Here is a 14,213-nt window from a genome sequence, read left to right as displayed (position 1 = left end):
ATTACAATGAAAAACCTTTCACCCAGCTGCTTGGTTCCAGGGGAGCTAATGCACAGTAAATACCGCAATACAAGGACAACAGGATCTGAACACCCACACAATTGTGTCAATAAGGAAAGATCACAGACAGCATAACTACCAATAAGGTTATTATACTTTCTCTACAGAATAATAATATGTTTCAAGAGGGCATATTAAAACACTTGTAGAGTATTGATTTCAATCTGTAATACGGGAAATGAGCCAACAAAAGCACTTTGATTTCATTCTTAGCTTTCATATGAGCATTTTTAATTTGCACTTATGTTTGATATTATAAATAATCTAATTTTTGATAGTTGTATATAATGAACCTTTCATTATGTGGAATTGTATCTACTGTCAAATGTGGTGTGCTTTTGAAGTGTTGAAATACTTACCGGTACTTATTTTAGGTTATTTTTTATGATTTGTTTTAATAGCCGAAATAATTCACTAAGAAGCTGAGTGGGCAGTCAAGTTAACTTGCATGTCCTCGCCTTCAGCTAAACATAAAAGCTGTTACTTAAAGAAGTAGATAAAAGAAAGATAGATGTAAACAGCCAGGGCTATTGGCAGGCTATTTCTTGAGAAACAGACGTTCTAAGCTCTTAGGTGATATTTTCAAGTTGGAAATAAGCTTTCACTCACATTTGGAATTTGAGTGTTACTTTGTAAATTAGAAAAAAGAAAGTGATGGCAGATAAGAACCAGTAGGCCCATCCAGTCTGCCCAACCTCTGAGTACTTTCCTAGTACCTGCCCTTATCCTATATCTAGCTTGGCCTTATGCCTATCCCATGCTTGCTTAAATGACTTTACTGTATTAACATCTACCACTTCTGCTGGAAGGCTATTCCATGCGTCCACTACCCTTTCCGTAAAGTAATATTTTCTGATGTTACCATTAAACCTTTGCCCCTCTAGTTTATGGTTATGTCCTCTTGTTGTGGTAGTATTTCTCCAATTAAATAAACTATCTTCCTTTACCTTGTTGATTCCCTTTAAGTATGTGTCATGATCCTACTCAGGCTGTGGAGCTGCATATCTCACTCTTGTTTGTTTCCCTGTTTTGCTTTAATCCATTCCTGGATTTCCTTTTGCTCTGTTCTGATCTCTCATTCCTTGCTTCTGCTTCAGCTCTTTTCTTCAGCTTTGTTTCCTTCATAGGGTGTGCCCCACCCATGTGTTCTGTTTCTCTCAGTCTGCAGTCTACAGGTATGTCTCTGTGCTATTTGTTTGGATTACTTGTTTGGTTTGTTTCGTACCACTGTCAGCAGGGATTAGCGTTAGGACCCACCGTCATTGGAGTACTTTGGTGTAGTGGTGGGCTAAGCATACTATGGCCATAGATGTGACGGAATCTCCAATAGTTATCATACAATCCTAGGCTAGTTCCTGTATTTATGTGTGTCAGTCTGATGTAACCTGTATCCCCGGCAGCGGGGTGTCCTGTCTTGTTCACTGTTGTGCCCTGTAACATGCATATCTTATCTGGTTATGTTTATTCCTTGCCTTGTTCCCTGTCCTTTGTTGTGCCTGGTCTCCCTATCCCTTGCTTGTTATGTTTCTGTTATATCCTTTGCTTAGCTTCCATACTCCCAGCCTGCAGCATCCTGCACGTGATTCCAGTGATATGTTTCATGCCTGCTCCAGGGTGCCTGCAGGATATCACTTCGTTTCCTTTTGGACTACATCTGCTGCTATATCAGGGCGCTGGTATGTGGCTGCACAACCCTAGGTGCTCAACACCCGGGTGAGTGTGGCCGCCCTGCAACCAGGCCCTGTCCAACACCACTACTGCACTGTGACTCTTACACACAATCTTTGGGCGCGCTGGGTCCTTTCAGTTATCCGTATGGACCCAGTTTCCTGATAGTATTTAAATGTTTCTATCGTATCCCCCCTGTCACATCTTTTTTCCAGGCTATATAGGTTAAGATCCTTTAACCTGTCCTGGTAAGGTTTATCTTGTAATCCATAAACCATTTTAGTAGCCCTTCTCCAACATTTCTATATCCTTCTGGAGATACGGTCTCCAGTACGGTACACAATACTCCAAGTGAGGTCTCACCAGTGATTTGTACAACGGCATGAGCGCTTCCCTCTTTCTACTGCTAATACCTCTTGCTATACAACCAAGCATTCTGCTAGCATTACCTGCTGCTCTACTGCATTGCCTACCTTTAAATCCTCAGACATAATTACCCCTAAATCCCTTTCCTCACACGTTGGGGTTAGGACAGTATCAAATATTCTATACTCTGCCCTTGGGTTTTTATGCTCCAGGTGCATTACTTTGCATTTATCTACATTAAATGCGAATTGCCACAGCTCTGACCATTTTTCCAGTTTACCTAGATCGTTTGCCATTTGGCTTCTTCCTCCAGGAACATCAACCCTGTTGCAAATTTTTGTGTCGTCAGCAAATAAACGTACCTTTCCATCAATACCATCTGCGATATCACTAATAAAAATATTAAAGAGAATGGGTCCAAGTACAGATCCCTGAGGTATCCCACTGGTAACAAGACCTTGTTCTGAATATACGCCATTGACTACAACCCTCTGTTGTCTGTCACTCAGCCACTCCTTAATCCATTCAACAACATTGGGATATAAACCCAGAGATTGCAGTTTATTTATAAGTCTTCTATGTGGGACAGTGTCAAAGGCCTTACTGAAAGCCAGATACGCAATGTCTACTGCACCACCATGATCAATTACTTTAGTCACCCAATCCAAAAAATCAATAAGATTTGTTTGGCATGATCTTCCTGAGGAAAACCCATGTTGTTTTTGATCTTGAAACCCATGTGACTTCAGATGTTCAACAATCCTTTCCTTTAACATAGTTTCCATTAATTTCCCCACTACAGATGTAAGACTAACTGGCCTGTAGTTGCCCGACTCCTCCCTACTGCCTTTTTTGTGAATGCGCACAACATTCGCTACTTTCCAATCCCCAGGGACAACTCCCGTTGCCAATGATTCGTTAAATATATCAGTTAACGGTTTTGCTAGTACACCCCCAAGCTATTTTAATAACTTGGGGTGTATCCCATCAGGCCCCATCGACTTATTTGTCTTTACCTTAGACAACTGAAGTAGAACCTCCGACTCGATAAACTAACATATTTCAAATGATTCAGTCTTTTTTCCCAACTGAGGTCCCATTCCCTCATTTTCATCTGTAAAAACTGAACAGAAATATTCATTGAGGCAGTCAGCTAAACCTTTATCCTCTTCTACCTTTATCCTCTTTTGTATCTACTAAAGGCTAACTTCTTGTCTTTTAAGATTTTGGCCACTTCTGCAGAGTACCACAGCGGATTCTTTAATTTTTTACTCTTACTGACCAGCCTAATACAATTTTCTGTTATCTTCAATAATACAGCTTTTACAAAATCCCATTTCTCCTGAACGCCATTTAAATTGTCCCAGTCTGATAATGACTCCTCTATACATATTCTCATTTTAGAAAAGTCAGCTTTTCTAAAATCTAAAACTTTTGTTTTTGTGTGGTGTCACTCAGTCACTGTTCGTATATTAAACCACACAGACTGATGATCACTAGATGTGAACACTAAATCCAATATGTCCTCCTTACGAGTTGGTTCCTCAACTACCTGTTTTAAAGATAATCCCAGTAATGAGGTTAGAATATCCGCACTCCGGGTACAACCAGCTACTTTCGTTTGTTCAACTATGGATGTAGGACGTGCACAGAATAGGAAATTACCACAAATAAATTGTATGCCAAACAGAACTATTTTAATAAATCATATGTCGAAATGACCGAAATAGAAAAATAATTGTAATGATAAAATCAGCACTTACATAAATAAGATAGGTGGCGGCAGAGAGGCGGACAGCACTCATTAGAACCCCAAATTTTTAGCTGGTAGCCTTTCTTAAGGTTGATTTCACCCTTTTCAACAATATGACCCTCCACCAGTCTAGTTTATGCACGCCAATAAAATTTTTGTTTCCATTGTAACATACATTTTTTTTTTTTTTTGCTACTGTCCACTACAAATAGTTGACAGCTCCAAGTTGTCATTAGAACGTGGATGGATCAAAGTAGCACTGAATTCCGCAATATGTGTTAAATAAGTGGAGGTGATCCTAATGCTGGTGACAAGTCAAGCAGCTCCTCTTGACTGCAAATGTGAATAATAGTTATTCTTCAAAGCCCCACAAAGCAGCTAATCTCTGTTTGAGATAGTAGTTTACATCTGCAGGATAAAGGTGAGCTGTCTTTGCTAAGGGGCAACTAAGGTATTTAATAATTCCTTTTTAACCGGGTAAAACACCAATTTTTAAGCAGATAAACTCTATTGCCACTCTTTAAAGAAACATAAATTCTTCATCTATAATTTCTGGTAGCCAAATCTTTGGAAATGCATAAATAAAATGGTATTTTGCATAAATGTTGCCAATAACATAAGCTATAACTATGCAGTTAAAGTATTTTTTATGATCTCAGAGTGCCCACTTACTAGAGGCGCCTAACAGTACAGTTGGATGAAATAGTGCAGTAATATAACAGGGGAAGAAATATCTGGGTCAAACATGCAAATAAGCTTAAAAGAGGGGCATATTGTAGGCTCTTACAGCCCTGTTGAGCTTATTGATGAACATGTAAATCTTTTCATGCTGGCATTATTTATATCTTCAGATAATTGTGTAATTATTCATAACCAGGCATATTCAAGGTGTTTGTGATCATATCACTGGATTGTTCAAGCGCACAATTAACACCTAGGCTTCATTAGCTGTGTGATATACTTAAATGCAATTGATTTCTGTGAGCAAAATTGCTTCAGATTAAATTTCCGTTTTGTTTTTGCTGCCTTCATTTTCAGGGCAACAAATGTTGTTTCCCAGTCATTCGGCTTGGATGAAATTTGGAGGCCGCCTTTGATTTGGAATGATATTTGGAAGCATTCCCTGACACCTTCTGGACTCGCCTTTCATTATAGAAATTTTACAAAAAGGTTCCCCCGCTCCTTAAGACGGCCAAAGAGGTACAGCAGTAGTAGTAGTAGTAGGGCACTGGGCCTGGGCAGGTAGACACTGGCAGATGATAGGGAATGCAGCTTTGTGGAGCAGGACTGATTTTCCGCTACAATATTATAGGAATTTAAAAAAATGTTCTCCCAGTGTAAGGACGGTCAAAGAGGTGCAGCAGAAGCATGAATAGTAGAGCACTGGGCCTGGGCGGGCGGGCGGGCGGGCAGGCAGGCAGGCAGGCACGCACTGGCAGATGATAGGCCTGGCCATACAACAGATTTCTGGTCCCAATAATGTAGAGGGTCAGTACCAGGAGGTAGTGGCAGTTTCTCAAGGTAGGCTTTCACCACTTCAGAGGCGCTACTCTGACTTTGGGGAGCTTGGGTGGTGCTAGTATCTAGGTGCTTAAATGGGTGGTGCTCCGGTGGGTCTAGTGCAGCTCCTCTGCATGAGTGCAAGTGATTGGAAATGGGACATGTAGCTGGCACTACTGCAAGTCATGCGTATGTTGTTCAAGGTTGGTAAGTAAGGGCATGACCTGGTCCAAAGTGGCAGTGCTCTGGCTTAAGTCCTCAGTCACATTTCTAAATGGCTTAAGGACTGCCACCACCTGCCTATTACCCCCTGCCCAACGGGCTGGACACCCTAATGCTGTGCTCAGAGGACCGCTGCTGCTCCACCACATCCAGAGTGGAGTAACAGCGAGTGACTACATTCTGACGAAATGGTGGGCGGTGATGGGGTAGGCCTGTACACCACAATTTTCATTTTCATAACTGCTTGCGGCCATCCCAAATTGTGTAGAAGTCATTTGACTTCAGACAGGAAAAGTGCTTGAACAAAAAGGGGCAATTGTGTGAGCTTGTGCATGCATGTGTGTAACAGTAAGATTGAGTGAGTATACATTAGTCTGAGTGTGTTTGTAAGTGTGTGTGTTGTGTGTATTAACTAATGTTAGCAGGGGCCATGGGGTTCTTGGCTTTACTTGCCATGTGCCAGCAGTCCCATGGTTATATCAAATGAAAAAATAAGCACAGACAGTATACCAGACAGTCCAATGTAACTTTTACAAAATATCTAATTTTTCATGTCCTGTACATAAAGCAGATGTGGGCAAAATAAGCACTGATAAGTATTATTTGGATATTATGCTAATTTTTAACCCACTTACTGTTAAAACCAATTCCGTCTGGAATAGTCTTCTTTATGCTTTTGATTCACTGATGGCTTGACTTTTGCTCACCCACGCAACTAATGTATTAAAATTATGCTGATATAAAAGCAAGCAGGTCAGCAAAGAATTTTCAGAAACTTAATGCTTCAGTAGACATCGTTAGCATTTTTAGTAAACGCACTACGCATCCTCATCTCATAAACTCTGTAAAACCTACTGAACTTTAACCATCAATATCAACTGGGAAAACAGAACGAAATGAGCAAAACCAAAGAACTGTGGAAATGAAAGAGGTTTGAAAAAATCCACACACATACAAAGAAAAAATATCCTTAAGGACAGTAAATTGGACCAGAGCAACAAGGGAACAAATGAGAGACCTGGGCGCATGCCAAGTTTCACAGACTATATGTATTCAGCAAGAAATTAAAACTACTGATAGTGAGAAGAATCTGTTTCAAAAGTCGTATTCTATAACAGTAGCGTACCTAGCGGGGGGCGGGGGGGGCGGTCCGCACCGGGTGCCGCTCATCAGGGGGGTCAGTAATGTCCGCCGCTGGAGGAGCAGGCTCGCAAGGGAGCGGTATCGGGTTGAACCCGGCTTAAAATCACTCAAGGGAGCCGGAGGTCTGTTAAAGACCTCCGATACCGCTCCCATACGATCCGCGCGGCAACAGCTGCTGTGCGCCGGGGTTTCTTGTCAGATCCCGGCGCACAACACTGAAGCCACGCCCACTGAACCGGAAGAAGACAGAAGAACTGAAGAAGAGGAGGAAAAGAAGCTGTAAGGAGAAAAGAGGAAAGGTAGGAAAGCATTCAGTGAGTGAGAGTGGATTGGTATGTGTGCGGATTGGTATATGTGCGGATTGGTAAGTGTGTGAGAGTGATGGGTGTTATGCTGTACCATTTCCAATGTATTTTTCATTATATAATTATGCTCTAGTACATCATAACTCCCATCACTCTATACTGTTCCATACAGTGGCAGAGCTGGGAGACAGAGGCCTTGCACCCCCCTTGCAGGACTCCTGAAAGGTAAGTGAACTTCAAAGGGGGAGGGGGTAGAGAGGGAGAAGAGAGTGATAGGGGGTAGATAGGGAGTGAGAAGGGGTAGATAGGGCAATCATACTCCTATCATGCCAAGTCTGCGAGTACATCCTGGAATCTGGAATGTGATTGCTGTTAACAATTATATATATATATATATATATATATATATATATATATATATATTGTTATTTAATTGTTTTGTCCTATTTTGGTGTGTTACTGACTTTAAATAAAAGTGTTAGATTTTTTTTTTTATGGTGTGGGGGGGGGTCATATTCGGTTTCGGCCAGGTAAATGCTGCATTTTCGGTTTCAGTCCAGAATTCGTTTCGGTGCATCTCTACTACTAATGAAGTGGTAGGCCTACACCACATCAATGTTTGGCTTAGTATATAGTGATAGGAGTTATGCTGCACTATTGTCAATGTCTGCCTCAGTATATAGTGGTAGGTGTTATGCTGTACCACCGTCAATATCTGCCTCAGTATATAATAACCGTAAGTGTTATGCTGTACCACCTTCAGTGTCTGCGCCGGTATATAACGGTAGAAGCTATGCAGTTTTAAAGTGTGTGTGTGGGGGGGTGCCACATACAGGATCCGCCCCAGTTGCCAAATACTCTAGGTACGCCCCTGTTCTATAAAATATGCACATTTTCAGAAGAGAATGGAGCAAACGTTTATTGTAGGGTAGCCAAATCTTTACTCATATTGAGTAGGCAGTATAGGGAGGGGAAGAAAAATGTTACATTTAAAATGGAACACTTCTGCAGGAAAGCCACTCTGACAAGTCAGATATTGAGCTGATATCTGACGTGTCAGATTACGCTGATGCCCAGGTTCCACCTCCTAAAATGAGGAAAATATGGAACAAGTCCTTGTGCCTGACCAATTTTGGGTACCTCAAATATGATAGAGCTGGAAATCCCCTATTTATTTTGATGCCTGGCATCGGATATGTTATTGATTCTAGCAAGCCAACACATTTTTTTCATTTTTTTCCAAATTCTTTTTTTGAGCTGGTAACAGATCAAACTAATATCTTCGATGCCCAGTGTCTATCAGCTGACCACAGGAGCAGATGTAAAACCTGGCAATTCACTGGCCCCTATGACCCTAATGATGGCTATTATAAAAAAAAAAAAAACATCCTACACTCCTATTGAACCACTGGCCGAATTTTAGCAACCGTGTTTTGCCCTGTATTATGACCAGGACCAGATATTTGGATCTTCTAAGACTCCCAATTCCCCCTTGTATAAGTTAAAGCCCATTAAAAAATAAAAAAAAAACAATTGTAATAAATTCCCTTGTAATTTATATCCCAAGCGGATTGTCTCAATTGACAAGCCCTTTTTCAAGGTCAGAATGCATTTCAGGCAGTTTATCCAGTCAAAGTATTCAAGTTATGGTGTAAAGTTGCACGGTCAGAAAAAACTGTAAAGGTTTCCCTAAGCAGTTAGGTCACCTCAAACAAAAGATAGATGATGAAATTCAGGTCCTTAGGTACACTGACAAAAAACGATGTGTACATGAAAGAAGAGAGGGTGATGCACAGGCCTTAAAACCACAGGTTGGCGTGTTTAAAGCAAATGTGCTGTACAATAAATTTGGAACTGAAAAGGCTATCATATAGCAAACCAAACACAGACTATGCTACAGCACAACTCCCATCACTATGTACTGAGCCAGGTACTGATGGTGGTATACCATAACTGCCATCACTATATGCTGTGCCAGACATAGAAGGTAGTACATCATAACGCCTATTACTATATACTGAGCCAGACACAGAAGGTGGTACAGTATAACTCCTATCATTATATAGCAAGCAATACATAGGCACTGATGGTGGTACACCATATCTCCCATCACTATATACTGAGCCAGATCTCACTCATGCTCTCATTCATACTCTCACTCACTCTTATTCATGCTCTCTCACTCTTTTGCTGTCATTCACATTCTCTTAAACGCTCACACTTTCATCGTCACGCTTTCTAATGTTCTCTCATTCACGGTCTCTCATATGCTCTCACACTCTCATTCATGCGCCTTCACACACTCTCACATTCAAACATTCACTCACTCTTATTCATGCTCTCTTAGTTTCACTCACTCTAATGGCCTCTCATTCACACACAATAAACGCATTAGCCTGCTTTTTAATGCTGCTCCCTGGTAAAGAATATAGTTGTGGTTGTCATATATATATATACCGTATTTGCCCGATTATAAAACGACCCTGATTATAAGACGACCCCCCAAATCTGAATATTAATTTAGGAAAAAAAGAAAAAGCCTGAATATAAGACGACCCTATAGGAAAAAAGTTTTACCACTAAATGTTCATTTTTTTTAATAAAAGCTAGGATTAAGAAAAATTTTGGTTTTATTTCCTTCTATTTTCCAACCTGCCCCCCCATTTATGCACATCTGCCCCAGAAATGCCTTATACCCCCTATATGCCACTGTGCCTCATGATATGCCTTTTAACCCTCTAAATGCTACTGTGCCCCATGATATGCCTTTTAACCCTATATGCCACTGTGCCCCATGATATGCCTTTTGACCCCCTATGTGCCACTCTGCCTCCAGAAATGCCTTATACCCCTATATGCCACTCTGGCATTAAGGGGGTTAAAAGGCATATTATGGGGCAGAGTGGCATATAGGGAGGTTTAAGGCATTTCAGGAGGCAGAGTGGCGTATAGAGAGTTAAAAAGGCATTTCTGGAGGCAGAGTGGCATTAAGGGGGTTAAAAGGCATTTCATAGAACACTCTGCCTCCAGAAATGCCTTATGCCCTCCCCCTCCCTCCTCCAAACTTACCCGTGCTTCTGACTCCCCTGTCATGTAGCCCTCGTCTTATAATCGGGGTCGTCTTATAATCAGACCTCAAATAGGTCTGACTATGAGACGACTGTCTCCCCCCCCCCCCCGCCCCACTTACCGGTACGTCTGAGTCCCCGGTGTGTAGCTGGGGCAGCGTGTAGATGTCGACGCGATTTGCGTAGAGAACTTACGCTGCAGCCGGAAGGAGGTGTGGCTAGCAGCGGGGGTTGTCTGCGTCCATCGCGCAGACCTTCCCCGACTGTCAGAGAGAATTCCTGGTGCGGGGAACTCTGATCTCTGACAGTCGGGGAAGGTCTGGGCAGACAACCCCCGCTACTAGCTACACCTCTTTCCGCTGCCCCAGCTGCACACCGGGGACTCAGAAGTACCGGTAAGTGGGGCGGGGGGGGAGACAGGAGGATCCAGGTCCCCTGCAGCTGCGGGGGATATGGATCTTAGTCGTCACATGGTCAGACCTATTTGAAGTCTGATTATAAGACGACCCCGATTATAAGACGAGGGGTATTTTTCAGAGCATCTGCTCTGAAAAAAACCTCGTCTTATAATCGAGCAAATACAGTATTGTCTGTAAAGAGAAATGTTTTAGATGTCTTAGAATAACATGTCTTAAGATTTATTGCTTCTGCAAGTATATGCTGCAATTTGCTGTGTGTTAAGTAGGTAGTAGTAGGTATGATAAATAATTCTTTATAATTTAACACAGTATAGTCTTCTATTGTAAATCTGTATAGCAACATAATTCAAAAGCCCAAAACTGAATTATTTTGTAAAAGTAAGATGAAAATACCAGGCCAGTGTTAAAAATATTTTTTACAATAATATGTACCCATGAACATTATTTGAAATGAAAATATAATACATGGAGATTCTATAGTTTAAGGCTTCTGCTTTATTATATATATTTAAAATATGCTGCACTTTAATGAGAAATCAGTATGATGCAATAATGGAAAATTATGAAGAGATGTGGTGGCAGGGCCGGCCCTACCATGGAGCAGAGTAGGGCAATTGCCCCAGGCGGCACTTTTGAAGATCTTTTTTTTAAAGCGAGGGGCGCCGAGTGGTTTTCGCTTACCAAGTTTTCAGTACCCAATCGGCGGCTTGTAATGCTGAGCGCCGGAATATGACGTCATTTCCGGCGCTCAGCAGTAAAGCAGCGCGCACCGTGGCAGAGCAGGGAGACTCGCCGCAGGACTGCTGAAAGGTAAGTGAAGTATAAAGGGGTGGGTAGGAGGGGTAGATAATAGGGAGGGAGGGAGAGGAAGGGTAGATAATGACCCCTGGCGTTGGCAGGGGGGGGGGCGGCATTTTAAACTTCGCCCCAGGCGGCATTATGTCTTGGGCCGGCCCTGTGTGGTGGGAAGAAACTGAATACAAAGACAAGTAATGTCTCCCCCATAGATTAGATGAAATAGAAAGTTAGTGTGTTTTTGAAGTTGATTAGGTTAAGCTTGAAGTTCTCTCACAATATTTTCTTTTCCAGAATGGCCATGGAAACCTAAAATTGATGTCAGACCTGGGATTGCATAACATAGTCCCATGCCCTGAATATAAACATTAGCATCAAAAATAGATATGGATTTCCTTATTTGTCATTGCCTATTGTTGTTCTGTTTCCTTTTTGTTCTCGTTATGTTAAGGAACACTCATGTTAATCCTAGTGAAAAAGTCTGTTGCGTTAACTCTAGTCAAATTTACTCATATGCCCTTGAATTACAACACTTACAAAGATACTCAAAGTTAGTGTCTTTTAAAATAACATTTGGAAGAAAACATCACCTCTCCCATTTAAATATAAATATATATATATATATACAGTACTGTGCAAAAGTTTTAGGCAGGTGTGAAAAATTAAGAATGCTTTCAAGGATAGACAAGTTGATTTTTTTATCATGTAACAAAATGCAAAGTGAGCGAACAGAAAATCTAAATCAAATCAATATTTGGTGGGGTTACCCATTTCCTTCAAAACAGCATTGGTTCTTCTAGGTACAATTGCATACAGTTTCTTAAGGAACTCAGCAGGTAGGTTTTTCCAAACATCTTGAAGAACTAACTATTTCTTTTGTAGATTTAGGCAGCCTCAGTTCTCTCTCTCTCTCTCTCTCTCTCTCTCTCTCTCTCTCTCTCTTCATGTAATCCCAGACATACTTGATCATGTTGATATTAGGGTTCTGTGGGGGTCATGCAATGACTTCCAGGACTCCTTGTTCTTCTTTTAGCTGAAGATAGTTCTTAATGACTTTGGCTGTATGTTTGGGGTCATTGTCATTGTAATGTTGCAAAATAAATTTGGAGCCAATCAGAAGCCTCCCTGATGGCATTGCATGATGGATACGTATCTGCTTGTACTTCTCAGCATTGAGGAGGCCATTCATTCTGACCACATTCCCAACTCCATTTGTAGAAATACAGCCCAGAACCTGAAAACAAATCTCCACCGTGCTTTACTGTTGCCTGCACACACTCATTCTTGTACCGCTCTCCAGCCCTTTGCGAACAGACTTCATTCTGCTACAGCCCAATAATTCAATATTTGACTTTATTTTGACTCATCAATACAGAGCACCTGCTGCCGAGTTGCTTGAACTTGTTTCATTGTTGGAGGTATGTTTTTTTGGCCACAAGTCTTTCTGACCAGAAGCATGATGTGATGTTATCTTCTGCACTGTTTTTAATTATTTATTCCCAAGCATTACAACAGTACCTTAGTTATTTAAAACAACCGTGTATTTGTCCTCCTATTCCCCATCACCTCTTCCTTACTGCTTTTTTGACAAATGTATTTTATTCCCACTTATATTATATTGCCATATGTTTAGTTTACATCACCATATGTTTCATATTGCTAAATAAAACAGACCATCTGTGTTACATGAGCCCCCTATGCAAGAAAAAACATATTAATATATTAGATTACTAAATATTGATGTGTGGAGATAAAGATCTGTCCCTATCACATCTTCAAGCATAACTAAATACATGTACCCAATCTATGTGTAGCTTAAGATCTGTGTCTCAGTTGGGTACAACTAGTATTAGCTAATCAATTTTCTGCCCTGACATTATATTTATTCTTCTTCCCATGCCTGAAAGAAAAGGCTGCCTAAACCAACAAACAATCAGCAACATAACAATAGATAAAAAATAACTTAAAGGTCACTGTCACTGATTTTAGAATAAATACATTTACTAACACTGCCTACATATTGTGCATTTTGTTTGACAATCTGTGTAATTGTGTTGAAGATATTGAGTTATCTTAAAGTGCCTGTGGAAGCCTTGTCTAGTCCATTTCCTCTTCTACTGTCCTTCTTATAACCCTATATTTAAGAGGGAAGAGATAATAATGCAGATCCTAAGAAAAGAAAGTTAAGATGTTTTACCCATTAAGATGATATATTATATTTTAATCTGTCAGATTGATATATACATATTAATAAATAATATATAGATGTGTGAATAATATTAATAAATAATATATAGATGTGTACAATCGCTCTGTGTTGCGATTAATAAAAATGTTCAAACATAAAAAACAAAATACAATTTTCGGAAATAGACTCTTTAACATTGATTTTATTTTTCATTCCCCTTGTTTAACGTCTTTATAATATTTGGTTAGACTTTTTGTGTACTATAATGATGTCCTCTAAAAGTTTTAAAAAAATATCTTTTAAAAGATAAAAAGATTTGTTGAAACTTTGTAACAGGCAGCATATGGATGTGTTGCTTCATAATACACATCTAATATCATAATTTGAAAATTGCATGCCCTGTTTTAATAATCCCAGTTCCTTAGACTAAATTCAATAATATGCTGTTGATAATACCATCCATATGGTACATTTAGTTGAAATAAGATTTTCTCTGTGTGAGACACATAAATAATCTTCCCCTTTGCTATAGCTTGCAGTAGTAAAATAAAAGCATGTTCTGAATCTAAAATGAAAGATTTTAGTACAATCTCTAATAGTTTGATAATAAACTCAGAGAGATTATCTTCAATTTTGTAAATGGTGCCCATCAAAATCGCCATAGTACAAAGCCAACAAAATATTCATTCTTTCAATGTGTTTGTTATGAAACACCGGGCATCTGTT

This window comes from Sceloporus occidentalis, unplaced genomic scaffold, assembly GCF_023333645.1.
Source record: "Sceloporus occidentalis isolate IW3139 unplaced genomic scaffold, rSceOcc1.0.p SCAF_254, whole genome shotgun sequence".
NCBI lineage: Eukaryota > Metazoa > Chordata > Lepidosauria > Squamata > Phrynosomatidae > Sceloporus > Sceloporus occidentalis.
Note: the sequence above shows the minus strand (reverse complement) of the source record.